The following is a 6,000-nucleotide window of genomic DNA, read 5'->3' as shown; positions in this document are numbered from 1 at the left end:
GGAAAATCAGAACTCCAATATTTTTAAACCCGGTGTTGGAGAAATCAATTTGGCAATCAATTTGTCACTCTATAGTGAGGGCTGAGTTCTTGGTTCTAGTTATTTCTGAGGCCCCTTTGCACCCCTGCCTTTCCTTCCACAATATGAAACTTTCCCTATAAACCCCTTTGTCTTGGTTTGGTTGCCTCAAATCCAGACACTGAGACAAGGACTTGGTTGCAGGTGCTCTATTTGGGTGCTGATCCCAGAGAACACAAGTGAGACAGGGAAAGGAGAAAGCCAATAAAGTGTAATAATGAGTAGGTTCCTGCTGTGGGCAACTGGGGCTCAGTACTGATGGGGCCTCCGGGACACTGTAGACTATATCTCAGGATCATTCCACCAGAGAACAGGGAGGTTTTATCATGGACTTTTATCCCCATTGACAGAGGTTTGTCCCTAGTGGTGTCTGTTCCCCAGCACTCATGGGTCCTGCCTACAGCACACCCAGGCAAACTGCCTTGGAGATGGAGAGAGCACCAGTGCGGAGAAGCAGAGAGATTCGGGCTTTTGAGCTGTGAAGCTGGCAGTGTTCTGAGAACTGTCTACAGCTGCAGTAGAACTCAGGTGGGCAGAGGCAATTTTGGGAAAGGTATGAATAGTGTTTGCCACACCTCCTCTTGGCTTAAACTAGTTCACGTTGCAGCTCACCTTAGTACTTCCCACAGAGGCAGCCATGCCCATGTTGGGCCAGCCTTACATACAAGGCATTGCCACCAGGAGCACTTTCCTTGACAATGTGCAACACCAGTAGTTATTAAGGGATGGTTGGGGACAAAAGGACTGTGTCGAAATTTATGGGCTGAGTGCAGGGCAAGGAATCAGACATGGCTCATTATGATTGTTCATCCATGGAGTGATGTCACCTATTGTCTGGTGAAGAGCTCTGAACATATAGGATTAGCCAACCATCTGGGGAAATATTAGGGTACTCATTAGATATTCTTCCCCAATATAAAAGTAATTTACTTTTGGTGCCATATGATCTCAGAGCATACTATCTAAACAAAATTTTAAAGACATGATTATTTTAAATAGCACATGAATAGAACTTAATGGTGAATCCCAAACTGAGATGAACCACAATTATCTACCGACCTCCTAAGCTATTGGAAAGCTGGTATTCTTTTTACCCACCTGAAAACAAGCCAATTGCTCCAATTTCAGCTGCAGGGAACAGAAACCTGACTTTCTCATACTAATTGGAACTTCTTTTCTTCACATGAGAGCACTGGTAGGAGATGGCTTCTGGTGAGAGTTCAGTGTTTGACCATGGGGTCAGGGACTCAGACATGGAGTCATTTTCATTCAATGGATAAATTATAAATGTGTCCACTCTGTCTAACCTTTCTTCTGAAGGGAAGTTGTAAAAGAAATTTCAGAGATTGAAGAAGTAAAAAAAAAATTAAGTAATGTTAAAAATAATGAGCCAAAGCCCCCCCCCCATAAAAATACCCCCGAAAACAAAAACTAAAATAAAATTAAGGAGCATGTCCCTTAGGATCTGGCAATGTTCTGTTTAAAAAAGTGTTTTGCCTGCTGGCTGGCATGGCCAACCATTTGAGCATCAACCTATGAGCCAGAGGGTCGTCGAGGTTCGATTTCCAGTCAGGGCACATTCCCAGGTTGCAGGCTCCATCCCCAGTGTGGGGCATGCAGGAAGCAGCTGATTGCTGATGTTTCTCTATTGTCAATGTTTCTATCTCTCTCTTCCTCTCTGAAATCAATAAAAATATATTTAACAAAAAGTGTTTTGCCTCATACCTGGCCCTGGCCTTTGTCATACTTAAAATCGATTATTTCCTTTTTGTTTTATTTTGTCTGTTATCTCCTGTACTCTAAGGTCAAAGTCATTGCTACCAGTAGAGGCAGTAGAGCAGAGAGCAAGGACTTGGGGCCCTGGAACTACTTGAGTCAGTTGATCTGTGACCATTTTTGACCTACAAAAAGGGTGATGTCTTATAGTTCAACGTAATATTATAATTATCATCATTTGGTGACCATTTATGGAGTGCTGATTAGGAAATAACTTTAATAGGTCCTAAATGACCAAGCTAGGATTCAAATACTCTCAGATGTCTGTGCCCCTGCTGAAAAGCTGGGTGCCATGTTGCCTCTCTCCTATTTTTATTGAACCCTCCTCATCTTCTGGCCTCCAGGTAATAAAGCTAAAGATAGAAACTTTTCCTACTTTTCAAACTTCACTGTGCTCCCTCAGAATACGTGAGAAAATGCAGCCAGCATCTCCTGGAAGATTAGGAGGGCAGTAAGATCCGTAGCCACCTTCCGGCTGACATTTGAGCCCTGCTTTCAGCACGGTCAAGCCTTTCGGAGGCAGCCAGCGTATGGCTTGTATCAAACTCTATATTTAGGAAGAACAACTGTGAGCTATGACAGGAATTCTCTTTAACACTTAGCCTTAAACCGAGTTCCCCTCCAGCCCAGAGCCGGGAGCAGCTCTCAATCCCGGGTGAGGCACTGAGCACTTGAGCTATTTCAGCCACATGCAAAGCATCGGAATTGAGATCGCAGCTCAGAGGACACCAGGCATCCCTTTCACCTTCTAAGGAGCCTTGTATTCTTGCACCTGGCTGCCTGGGACTCTCCTTAGGCAGTAAACAAATACACAAAGCAGGTAAGCAGAAGGACGAAGCTCGGGCAACCTAGCTTTCTGAAGGAGATTTCCTTGATACCTAACTTGAAGTGACTACTTATAACTTTGTAGGCTTGTAACCAGTGGGTGTGTAGCTTCCTTGAAAATTCACTGCTCATGGGTGATATTGCTGCTTCTGTTTTAGTGTGTGTGTGTGTGTGTGTGTGTGTGTGTGTGTGAGAGAGAGAGAGAGAGAGAGAGAGATGTTGAAATAATATTGAACTAAAAGTAGTTTGTATTGATAGTGACATTAAGAAAATTTCCACGGTCCGGGTTTGATAACTGTGACCCTGAATATTATGTCATTTTGATTCTTATGGCCAGGGTTACAGTCGGTCAGCTGCAGACTGATTTGGGCTGTAAGCCTAGAAATTATCAGAATTTGGGGCAGAGAAAAGCTAGCTCTTTGGTTTACCTAAATGCAAATTATTGCCAGAGTTGTTACACAGTTCAAGTTGAAAATGCTTTTCTCATCTCCCTAAGCGCCAGGCTTGGGCCTCAATGACAGAATTCTATCAACGCATAGATCGATAAATACTCCAGACCCATCTCTGAAAGCCCCACGTTAGTCACAGTGTTTCCTGTACCCAGCAGGGTAGGGGCCAACACTCCTGTCTCTTTGTGGGCACCAGGTTCTGAAATGTGGGAACACTAAGTGCCTCTCAGCATTATTTCAGGCAAAGTGAATAAGGAGTTAGTTCAGACAGCTGACCATCTTTCTACTCCCTTCTCCGAATTATTTTTAGCTGCGAGACAGACGACCATTCCCTTTGGGATTTCACTTTAGCCATTTAATTGACCTTTTAAAAGAACAAACAAAATCCCTTCTTTGCAATATTGATTTACTTTCCTCTGAATCCACTCTTATTAAATTAGTGATATTAATGTTGACAAAATTTTAGTGAGAGCCTTGTTTAGAAGTCATATATTAGGTGCTACCCAATGAAAAACCAGCAGAGATATGGTACATGACTCGGTATACAGACCATTAAAGGTTCCTCAATGCTTTGCACAACTGCCAGGAAAACTCAACTGTGCTAAACTGGCAAGCATTTCCATTATAGTATATAGGCTTTGCAAAAGACAATACCCGCCTTGTCAAACTTTCCGTGTTTCCAAATTGTAGCCAGCACCAGGAGATACAATATCAGAGTGCTATAAAGAGTACCTCTTTGTATGAAAAGCAGTGGCCCCAGTGTGAGTGGAGTTGTGCATCTAAGGGAGAGCTTTCGTGTTTTTGGTCCCGGACAAGGCACGCAGCTAAAGAAGGAAGGTGTATTCTCCACTCTGCATCCCTAACAGAGGTGAGTGCAGGGCCAGGGAAACAGCCAGGGAACACTGTCTATTTTTATTCATCAGTGTGCTTTGCCCTGATTTCTCCGAGAATAATGAGGACAGCAGGAGCGGCTGCAGAACTGATTTACACAAATGGTATCTAGCCTGTTTGCAAGGAATTAGAGCTGGGATCTGACCAACTTTTCAGAGCTGTCTCTATCGCAGGCATATATGTTAAGAAGAAATTTGCATGCAGATGAGATTATACCAAAGTTATGTAGGCGATAAGGCGCAAGGGATAGCCATCTGTTAAACTTAGAGGTCCACAAAATACAAATCAATACAGTTCAGTGAAAATAAAAACAAAATCAGCTTAATTTTTAAAAAATTCAATGCAGTATAAAATAGCACATTCATTACCTGATTTTTTTACATTTCAACCTGTTATTGTAATCACATAAAGAAATTCCCAATTCCCACACTTCAAATCAAGACATTTTTAAAAGTTCCCAAGTGATATCAGTTAAAATTTAGTTGTATATGCATAAAGTATACTATCTGCTGAGATATTAAAGTCCTGTGCAAATTATTGCTTTGCATGACTTCTAATGGCTTTTGAAGAATAGAAACATTAAAAATTAAACTACCATGCTTTTCCTTTTGAAATTGAGCTGTGTCCTAGATCCAAAAATTAAAAATCCTTCATTGAGTCTTTGACATTGCAGGAAAGACAGCAACCTATTTGAAGCATATAGTAGAGCCAAATGCATTCCTGGTTGTTTAATTAGTTGTTGCTTTACCATTTTTTTAGCCAAATTGAAAATAATTCTACCTAGACCCTTATGCATGGAGGCTATCTCTCTAAATAACCAAACATTCAGGTGAAACTTAAAACTCTCATTGTTTTCATGTGTGTGGCTCCAAAGACTATATAGTCGAATATACTAATTTTAGAGATTGAAAAATTATGTGATTATGTTGCTTCATATAATAGAGAGTAAGACTTTGAAGATCTTAAAAAATGTAAGTTTTCCTAGAATTCTCAGATCTTTTATCACTAAAGCGGGGGGAGGGGAGAATGTCCGGCCCACAGGCCATATAAGGCTGGCAAAATCATTTGGTTTGGCCCTGACAAGACAACCGCAGGTGGGATTCAAAATTGAATAAATATAGGCGCTTTTTCATAGCAACATACATTTATATTAAATAAATTACATTAGGTGAATGATGTTATAAATATCCAAATGGCCCTTGGCAGAAAGGAGGTTCCCCACCCCTGCTCTCAAGTATTGAGGGGCATCACTACATCAATTCTTATGCTGTGCCTAAAGCTGTAGATTAGTATACTGTAGTCCTAAAATGTCACTAGCTATAGGCAATGACAATAAAATAATAAATATCTGAGGTCAGATATTAGATGCTGACTTTATAGTTCACAAGGCATTTTCAGGAACATCATGTCATTTTGTTTGTTACCACAGCCTGTGAAGCAGGTAAAATGTAAGGAAGTGGAAATGGACCCAGAGATTTTGGGTGACGCAGTGCAGGTTACCACAGGATTTGTGGCCAATGGCAACACTGCTCTCTGGGTGTGTTTCCTCACCAGTTAGCACATACACTTACACCAATCAACAGAGGAAAGTCAGTCAACCCATTATATAGTTTCGGTTTAAAAAGCAGCATGCTTTTAATTCACTGCGTTTTTAACTTTTTCACTTGGTTCCATTGACATTTAATAGACCAAGCGACAACAACACTGGTACAGAGCTGGGCTGTTTCCTGTCCCCACTGGCCCATTAATCCATAGTGACCACTAAACCATAGTCAGGTCCCAGGAGCTGAAAGAAAGCAAAACTCCTTTGGAAAGGAAGCACTACTACGTCTTGGGGGTCTGACATGGTCATGTAAGTTCTATTTGCCTTCTGGGCTGTTTTGTTAAAAGAAAAAAGGTGAGGCTGGGCTCTGTACACACAGGGGGAGATGCGGCCTACTTTCTCAGGTCACTGGGCAGAACAGACACGTGCAGAGAGAGC

At 41.7% G+C, this 6,000-nt stretch overlaps 1 protein-coding gene across 2 annotated transcripts in view; it reads left to right on the top strand.

Annotated features, from left to right (window-relative positions):
- Positions 1 to 2,370: 2,370 nt before the first annotated feature.
- Positions 2,371 to 6,000, top strand: part of SMPX (small muscle protein, X-linked) — a 52,733-nt gene continuing 49,103 nt past the window's right edge. The window contains exon 1 of one of the 2 annotated variants that reach the window (XM_005870970.2): positions 2,371 to 2,674. The gene's annotated coding sequence lies outside the window, so the exon portion shown is untranslated. Of the gene's footprint in view, positions 2,675 to 3,852; positions 3,997 to 6,000 lie in introns of those variants that run through there. The other variant, XM_014543477.1, reaches the window with a different exon arrangement.

This window comes from Myotis brandtii, unplaced genomic scaffold (genome assembly GCF_000412655.1).
Source record: "Myotis brandtii unplaced genomic scaffold, ASM41265v1 scaffold326, whole genome shotgun sequence".
Lineage (NCBI taxonomy): Eukaryota > Metazoa > Chordata > Mammalia > Chiroptera > Vespertilionidae > Myotis > Myotis brandtii.
This window is presented reverse-complemented; position numbering and strand designations above follow the sequence as displayed.